At 41.0% G+C, this 9539-nt stretch overlaps 1 long non-coding RNA gene across 4 annotated transcripts in view; it reads right to left on the reverse strand.

The window, feature by feature from the left end:
* Nucleotides 1-6529, reverse strand: part of LOC105866151 (uncharacterized) — a 75555-nt gene extending 69026 nt beyond the window's left edge. For 2 of the 4 annotated variants that reach the window (XR_012915993.1, XR_012915991.1), the window contains exons 1-3: nt 6211-6528; nt 4501-4582; nt 240-4356 (exon numbers count right to left, since the gene is read on the reverse strand). This is a non-coding gene — a long non-coding RNA (uncharacterized LOC105866151). Of the gene's footprint in view, nt 1-239; nt 4357-4500; nt 4583-6210 lie in introns of all 4 variants that reach the window. The other 2 variants (XR_012915992.1, XR_012915994.1) reach the window with 2 other exon arrangements.
* Between the last annotated feature and the right edge of the window lie 3010 nt (nt 6530-9539).

Below are 9539 nucleotides of genomic sequence, written 5' to 3' on the forward strand. Positions count from 1 at the left end.
AGTCAAAAACCAAAAAAACCTTCTTTAATACATTTGAAATCTAGTTTGGTAGATGGTGCAGCAAATCTTTTTGGGAGCTAAGAAGCCACCAATCATCATACAGTGAACCTCACCTCTTAAGCACTGTATTGTAACTGCTCTCAATGAAGTGCCCTTCTAAATACAAGTAGATCAGTTCCAGAGTATCTAAGAAACTTCAAGAAAAAAAAAAAAAGGAAAAGCAAGGAAAAAAGTCTTACCTTTTTCATTAAATCTAGGTGTTGGATATCAGGAGAAGAGATGGGGCTGGTGATATCCTAAAGCCACTTCATGGCTGCATTCCTCAGTGAAGCAGGATAGCATGGGGCTAAAGGCCAAATGACTGCCAGAGACAAAGACAGGTAGGATGCAGTTCTCTCCATAACACAGAACAGTATTTCTCAGACCATGGTCAAGAACAACCTGCATCAGAATCATCTGAAGTGCTTGTTAAAACAAAGATTCCTGGGTCCTACTGAAGACCTATTGAATCAGAATATTGGCAAATGGGTGCCCAGAATCTTTACTGTAACAAGCTTCACAGGTGAAGTGTTTACACACTAAAGTTTAAGACTCACTGCCACATATAATCACTATTTAACAATAATGATTGGGCATCAATAATATGGTAGTACCTGCTAAAAGACTTAGGAGGTGTAGTCAACTATGTACATAATAGGAGTCAGTGGTAGACATGGAGACCAGAAATGAACGAATACAATCTTAGGCCACATCAATAAAAGTATAATGTCTAGAATGAAGGAGGTGATGATCTTGCTCTAACTCCACACCACATCGGGAGTACTATTAATATATTTAGCTTTAGAGCACATACCTCAAGTACGACAAAACTAAAATGTGATGTATCCTCAAAAGGACAATTCAGTTGATGAAGAGGCTGGAATCCAAGACAAATGCAGAATTATCAAAGATGTTAAAACTAGAGGCTAACATCTAAGGATGTCAAACCTGGAGAACTGAATAATCTGGATAACATGACTATCAACCTCAAATAGCTAGAGGACTCTCATGTGGAAGAGATCTCTCAGCCTAGGCAATGCCATCCGTGCTCATGGCTGTACACACCTTCCCCTTAACTATTGGTTCTCAAATCTCTATATCCAGATGGGGTCATTCTCCTGAGCTTCAGCCCTCCCTAGATCTCTCCAAGTGAATTTTCCACAAGAATCCCAAATTCCACATAGGTGTAATCAAACTATTATTCCCATTTTCACAAATGAAGAATCTGAGGCTAAGAGACATTAAAGAGTTTTCCCCGGGTTGCAGTAAAGAAATTGAACCCAATCTGTCTGACTCTAAAGCTTATGCTCTTTCTATTTTTTATACTTCCTTCCAGAATATTGTTGGGGGCGGGGGGAAGAAACCAGAACACTACATATCTACCTTGTAGCTCTAAAACAGAGTAGCAAGTTTTACTGGGGAATTGGTCCTTCCTGAAAAACAAATCTGCTCTTAGAAGCTCTAACCCTAAACTTGCTACATTACATTTTTAAATAAATAAATCCCTGGCAATATCAGGGGCAAAATTATTATGTGGAAGAAGCAGGAGGAGTCCCTTCCCCTCTCTGCACCACAGTTTCCTGATTTTTAAAAAAAGATCTCTATGGCCTCTTACAGCTGTGCCATTCTCAGGGTCTATGGAAGACAGTGTTCTGTATAAGGTACAGACATTATGAATAAACAGTCATGCCATTTAGCCTGTGTAATAGCTCAGCTGCATTCCAACACCATCCTCCAGGACCTGCTGGACTGGAGGCTGATCATATATCTTCATGATATTCTCATCTACTCCAGGCACCCAGCCCAGCATGACGCACTTGTCCACATAGTCCTGACTCGCCTCTGGCAATACCAGCTCTTGACTCAACTGGAGAAGTGATCAGGTAAAAGTATAATAGAAATTCTGTGACATATCTCCCTACAGAGAGTTCTCACATCTTCCTCCAAGGTCACTTACTAGCTTCGTGACCTTGGGCAAGTCACTTAATGTCTCTGAGCCTGTTTTCTCATTTGTAAAAGAAAGGCTAATAATACATAATTCACCTGACTGTTGTGAAAATTAAGAAATAATGTGTGTAAAATCAACAGGCATATTCTAGGTATTTAGTAAATGTTTCCTTCCTTCAGTGTCATCCTTGGCTGGGCCATATGAGCATTTCTTTGGATTCACTAATTATTATGAAGGCCCACCCTACCTACACGTCTACTTTCTGAACAGCACCCCCTCTATCAGCCACACAAAAAACATTCAAGAAATGCAAATGGATATTCTTAATCTGCTGAACTGTAGCAATTAAGGCTGCATTTGAGGTTTTCTAGCAAACTTCAAGCCCTAACATGTAGTTAGCCAGCTTCTGCTTAAATGAATACTATGATAGAAAATTCAGTCCCTTCTCTTTTTTCAATTTAATTTAATTTTTTCAGTATATTATTGGGGTACAAATGTTTAGGTTATGTATCTTGCCATTGCCCCCCTCCCCCCTCGAGTCAGAGCTTCAAGTGTGTCCATGCCCCAGTTGGTGCTCATCACACTCATTATGTGTGTATATACCCATCCCCTCCCTCCCATCTGCCTTATGCTCGATAATAAATGTTATTCCTATATGTCCACTTAGGTGTTGATCCATTAATAACAATTTGCTGGTGAGTACATGTGGTGCTTGTTTTTCCATTCTTGGGATACTTCACTTAGTAGAATGGGTTCCAGCTCTCAGTCCCTTCTAATCCAGCCCATTTCATCTTCAGTCAGCTCTGCTGGAACTTCCTCCCAATAATCCTAATTCTGTTCCTTAGGGTCAAACTGTACAGATAAAATCCTATTTCTCATGGCAACCCTGTAGATACTGGAAGACAGCAATTATGTCCCACTCCATCCTCCAGGCTTCTTTACTTAACCTCTATTTTGTCTCTGTCCCTCCTTAAAAGATAACTGCCATAACTGAGCACAATACTTGAGGTATGGTTCTACCAACTAAGAAACAAGTAGAATAATCACCTGCTGCATACTAGACTCTATACTACTATTAACACAGCCTGAGTTTTCATAAACTTTGGCAGCCATGCCAAAGTTTCATAAACATGGCAGCCATGTTGAACATGGACTCATCCTGTAGAGTTGCTAATTTTTTTAATATTTTTCCTGCCCTCCAAGTTACTAGTTTTTAAACGTTTTCTGTTTGCTTTATGAAACTAATGCAAGATGCCACATTTATTCTTATCAAATTTATTTTGTTGTTTTTTGACCGTCTTTGCAGTCTGGTAAATTCTTCTTGGATTCCTGGTTCTGTCATCCAGCACATATACTTACCTTCCCATTACAGTTCTCTTTTAACACTTGATGAGTATACTTTTTTACATCTCCATCCAAGCCATTAATTAAAATGTTGAAACAAAGACAGAGTCAAAACCAGAGAGTACAGCTAGCAGCAAGGGCCTCTCTTTGCAATAATGAAACACAACCCTTTTCCTATCTCAATACATCTGAGATACCTTCCCACCACCCATTTACATTGATCAAAGTAGCTCACAAAACATCAGAGATAGATACCAAAGGATGGGTAGGCCTCTTAAGAGCAAAACTAAAATGAGGAGGAAGCCTGTGTGGTCTGTAAAAACCATTATACAGTAATGGATAATAATTCCATTAAATTAATTCTGATAAATCTTCCAGAGAATGTGCCCTTATCCCTTACAGATCTTAAGAATTACTACTTCAGGGAAACATAGAATCAATAATTAGCACCCTTTGTAAATGGTTTTCCTCATCTGTATGATGGAGCTAATAATACACAGCTCCTGGGGCTGTTTTAAGGATTTAATGATTAGTGCATATAAAGTACTTAGCACAATGCCTGGCACATAGTAAATGCTCAATAAAAGTAGTATTTTAAAAAACCTTTTAGAATCCAACTAAAGGAATGATATTCCAGCTCACGTTTATTCCATCTTGCTCACTAGGATGTTATAAAAATAAAAATCTTTGTCATGTTCCTTGCTATAATACAAGCATACTATAAGCATCACCTATCTGCATCTATTAGTCAAATGACCCTATCAAAAAAAAAAAAAAAGGCCACATTTCCCAGCCCACAACTCTGAGTATAGGATGCAGCTCCCTGAGGGGATATTATGGTCACAAATATATTAAAATTTAATTTTTTAAAGCTGAGCCTGCCATGTCTCCTGTCCCCCTCATCTATGAATGGCAGAATCAGGATCTCCACATTCCTGAAGGCCCATATCATTGCTCTTCCTGTTATACCATTACCTGATCCTGCTGTTTTCAGGGAAGATCCAGGTGAGATTATCCAGGCTTGCCTTGCAACAAAATAATTTTAAGATGTTTAGGCTGAAGGACAGGTTGCAATACCCCACCCTATATCCCTGACATGACCCCCCCCCCCGCCCCCGACATCTCACCACCCCTCCTTTGGGTCACTGTGATTTACGGATGCTCCATACCACATCTCAGGACTTCTGGTGGCCACAGGTCCAGGATGAAATAAGGCAAGAACTGAATCTGGAACCAGAGAAATCTGTGAGTCTGCAACAATGGAAAACATTTTATGCTGTGGCTTTGCTAAGTGCCACTTTAATGATAATCAACATATTATAAAAATAACAAGTGCCCACATCTACATTATACTTTATAGTTTATAAAGTTCTACAATGAACAATTTATCCTTGGCTCCTCAGAACAGTTAGGTAGCTTCATTTGGAACAAACATTGCTGAATAATGTAAAAAGAAATCATCTTTCTTAAGCTAAATTATGTTTTATATCCCCACACATACACAAAAATAATCCCTGCCACACAACCTAGTTTAATGTTAAATGGCAGCTACTTTGCTCCAAAAGACATTAAACCCTAAGCTTTTTATCTTTAGAACAGATGATACTAACTTTATTTTACAAATAAGGAAAACAAGTCTATGGGAGGTTAGATAATTTGCTTAAGGTCCACATAGCAAATAGAAGAACCAGGACTCAAAACCTAGGTTATCTGACTCCAAATGTTCTAATTTTTTTTTCCACCTCAACATTTGGAAGTGCCATTCAACTGTCTTGACTAAAATGGCCGCCATCCTCCTTGTCAAGAAATAGGCAGTGGCTAACTGAAGCCATCTTCCTAAAAGACATCTCTCAACTCACTGGCTCCTAAACCAAGTTTTTTCACAAAAGAATCAGTTTTCCTCCCAGGCAGCAAAGTTATTCTTCCATGCTAGGAAACCTTTCTTTTTTACCTTACAGGTAAACAGTCACAGAGCCTCATCCATCCGCAGAAAAGATGTTGAGACATACTGCACCAAACAGAGCTCCAACCCCACCCTCAATTTTGCAGCATTATGTCACTCGTCATCAAAGCATCTGGCCTGCCCACTGTCCCACTGCAGAGATTTTACACAAATTAGAAATGCTGCAGTCTATGAAATTTTTATTTTTCATCTTCTATGTTTTTCAGCCCCTACCCTTTACACTGCAGTCTCCACAAAGTACAGAAAAGACAACAACCTGGGAGAAATCCAGACAACACAGGCCAATTTCTACACCAGCCCACAAATAACAAGGAGATAGCCAGTCCCACAGATGACAGATTAGATACTGTTCTCAATCTACTGCCTTCTCCCACACATCTCTCTAAAACATTGCAAGGTAAATGCCTCAACTCAATCCTAATTAACTTAACTGACTCATTCACTTCATGCCTTACCCATTGTAATTAGCTCTTTTCTTTAAGATATACTAGTCCCTTCTTCTAACCTAAATAACAACCCTAAACAGCTAAATAGCATCATGACTATCCACAGTTAAAGAGATGGGAAGGTGGTCATTCATGGTTTGAGAGTCTATTAATTTCAGCCTGAGGCGAGGCCAAACACAAAGAATGGCCCCAGGGGCTGGATTGCAGAGCCTCAGCTCCAGCCAGATGGGGCTACTAGATGATGTCAGCTCCTATACTGCTTTCCAGACAAACCAAGGCAGAGCCCCCAAACCCTGCATTACCTTGTCAAAATGGCCTCTCACCTCTCAAAAAAAAAAGAAAAAAAAATAACTTTGGGTGCAACTAACCTCTTTTGAACCTCCTCAACCAACCCTGGCTCCTGTATTTCCCTGTTACCTTAATCTGTTTTCTTTCCTAGTTCTCAGCTCAGTTCCAACTTCTTTAAGTACCTGATTCCTTGCTTTGGCTCGTATCAGCATAGTCTTCAGCTCTTCCTGGATTTACCGATCTCAGGCTCCAGCTCTGCAGAATTGATTTCAACTGGGCAAAATAGATTTGAACTGATCAGGATCAACTTCTGACCATTTTAAACCCATTTGGGCCAGTTTTCCATTGCTAATGCAGGAGCAAGCCACTGAAGGGATCAGGATGAATCAGAAATGAGATGAAGCTGCTTCAATCTGCTTAGAAGACCAGTGGGGGGACAAAAAAGGACCTGATGCTAAGGACCATACCATTTGTGGTGGTGATGCTGGAGGGGGAATCAGGAAGGACCTAATAGTCCGAGAGGTAGGATCAAACCACTGTGGACCCCGGGGGAGGGGCTAACAGAAACTGATGCTCAATGACGCAGGATCAAATCATTGGTGTGAGACAGGAGGGGGAAAGATGCTGATGCTCTCCAGACAGGATCAAACCACTGAGGTGTATAGGGAACCGAACAGGGATGCTTTTTCTATAAGGCACTATTGAACCAATCTGGGGTAGGGACGGAAAAGAAGAAGAGGGAAGAGTAAGAACATAAAGGGCCTAGTAGTCTGTGAGACAGGATCAGACCACTGTGGAGGATTGACGGAAAGGGGATGCTGTTCTAAGAAGCAGGACCAAACCACTGTGGAAGAGAGGGGAGCAAACAGGAGCTGAAATTTCTTCAAGCAAATTTAAATTCCTCGTATAATAGGAAAGTAAAAAAGAATATTATATTCTGTACGACAGAATCAAACTCTGTTTTTATAATTAATAAGGGGCTTTTAAATATATTACTTCATTTGCTCTTTGCTCTGTCCTGATGGTTGGGTCAGACCATCTTCCCACAAAGGCCTCTGCAGTAATTCTCAGCTGCCCCTAATGGTTGCTAGGCAACAGTGAAGCAGCTGCCTGATGAACCTTGCCCTTTTGACATTAACCCCTGGATTTCTGGAAGAAAAATAAGACGTACATACATGAAAAAATTTAGGAAAAAATTGAGACAGTATCATCAAATGCTAGGTGGGGAGGAATAGAAGACAAACACACAGACCTTCAAAAATAAAAGGGACCCAGCAGATAATTAGGAAACGATGGTTATTTGGAGGAAGAAACACTTTGACAAAAGCACAGTCTTATAGACTCAGAAAGCATCAAGTTTGATCCCCCATTAGACCTTCGAGTCTTCCTATGACATCCCTAACCAGTTGTGCTTGAATACCTTTTGTGAAAAAGTAGTAGTTCTAACTTCCTGGGCAACCTCATCCATTTTGCTATAACTCTGGTCACTTTTTTTATTATTATTATTTTGAGCCAAAATTCTCTTCCCCATGGTTTTCACCCAGTAGTCTCAGTTCTGTCTTCTAGAGCAGGCGTTGGCCAACTAGGGTTTACAGGCCATATCCAACCCACCACCTATTTTCATACCGAGCATGAGCTAAGAATGATTTTTACATTTTTAAATGGTTAAAAAAATCAAAAGAAGAATAACATTTTATGACATGTGAAAAATGACATGAAATTCAAATTTCTATCTATGAATAAAGTTTTGTTGGGACATAGCCATGCTCATTCATTTACATATGGCTGCTTTCCTGCCACTATAGCTAAGGTGAGCAGTTGCATCAAAGACAGCAGGGCCCTCAAAGCCTAAAATATTTACTATGTGTCCCTTTATAGAATCAGTTTGCTGACCCCTGATCTAAAGCAAAAAAAAAAAAAAAGAAATCCATTTTGAAGAGGACTCTTCTTAAGTAAGAATGTAATGGGAATAGTAGATATGAGAGAGAAAGAAGAGACCTCACAAAGAATCCCAAATTCTCAAAGGCAGGAAGGAGATTTGTGCCGAAGTCCACCAAGCCCATGAATAACTTCATGTCATTTCCCATGGACTCCAGGGAATAAGGAAGAGATTTAGCTTGTATGGAGAGCTAAGAGTCTCTAAGAAGAATGAGAGAACAGTTGGAAAGCAAGGTCAAGACCAGACTGTCTTGAACACCACATACAGTTACTTGGCTATCATGAAAGAAAGGGAAGAGACACTATTAGGTTTCAGGTTGGGATAGGGTTGAGTGACAGGGCAAAACTGGGACCTAATGAAGATGATTCATGCTTCCAGACGTCATTCTAGTTCTATCTCAGCTCTACACAAGTTGCACTGGACTGAGAAGTTCATATCATTCTGGTCATTCAGGTTTAGAACCATCTCAATACAGGTACCCTAGTATCAACACAATCTGGTTGGAGGCCAGAATCCTACAGTAAACCAAAGACGCATGTTGGGTCAATTTCAAAGGATTTGTGCCTTAGGAGAATAAAAGAACTCTCATCACATCTTTCTCTGATTCCTACACACTTTTCAAAACCCAACTTAACCCATACCTCCCCCAGGGCTCTTGCCTGCCTATGAACTCCTTCAGTTCTTCTTAGTGCCACTCAACACGGTCCTAACTATACCCTGACTAATATTGAAAGTATCTCTTTGTGAAAATGGCCTGTTTCCTCAGAAAGATCTTGAGACCCTAGAGGAAAGGGATCATAACTGAGACTTCTCTGTGTTCCCATGGGATCTGATTAGTTGTTAAGGATATTGATCCAATGATTCAGTGGTCTCTTAGTGTGGGAAGACCCACCTTAGGGGATCTCAGGCACTTTGGGAACTGTGTCAGGCCTTGCCACACATCCAACCTTTCTAGACCGGATAGCCTGGGAAGGAGTGAAGCCTAGTGATGCACTCCAGCCAGGCCTGGGATACGGTGACCATACAAAGAGCAGCTAGCTCTTTTTGGCCCTGATGCCACCATGTCCCTGGATCCCTATCGTTCCTGCTTTCATGGACTCAGGGCTAAATGTCCTGGTCAGAAAGACAAGCCCACATTTCTGGCTGCCAGGCATCCAGTCCCATTTTCCATGGCCTCTGTTGATCCTGGACCCAGCCATCAGGCTGGACTCAACAGAGTCAGGACAAAAATAGGCTCTTGGCCGGGAAGGCTGGCTTTCCACAAAGTACTCTTTCCCCCAACGGCCAAAGCAAACGCCACCGGCCAGAGCTAAAAGCCAGACAGCCGCTCCCGACCTCTGCCGGCCAGCACCAAGGAGGCCCAGAGTCAACAGTGCATGGACAGGTCTGCTATTTCACCCCTTCTAATTCTGCAAACATCAGATTTCCCTTCAGTGAATCTAAACAACCAAACAGAATTAAAGTCATCTCTACCCTCTAGGAAAAAGTAAAAAATCCCCCTTGAGCCTCAATTGCTGAGAGTCAGAGATTCAGTACGTCCCCACTTTCATTCCCCTCAGCCTCTCAAGAGTG

Source organism: Microcebus murinus, chromosome X (genome assembly GCF_040939455.1).
Source record: "Microcebus murinus isolate Inina chromosome X, M.murinus_Inina_mat1.0, whole genome shotgun sequence".
NCBI lineage: Eukaryota > Metazoa > Chordata > Mammalia > Primates > Cheirogaleidae > Microcebus > Microcebus murinus.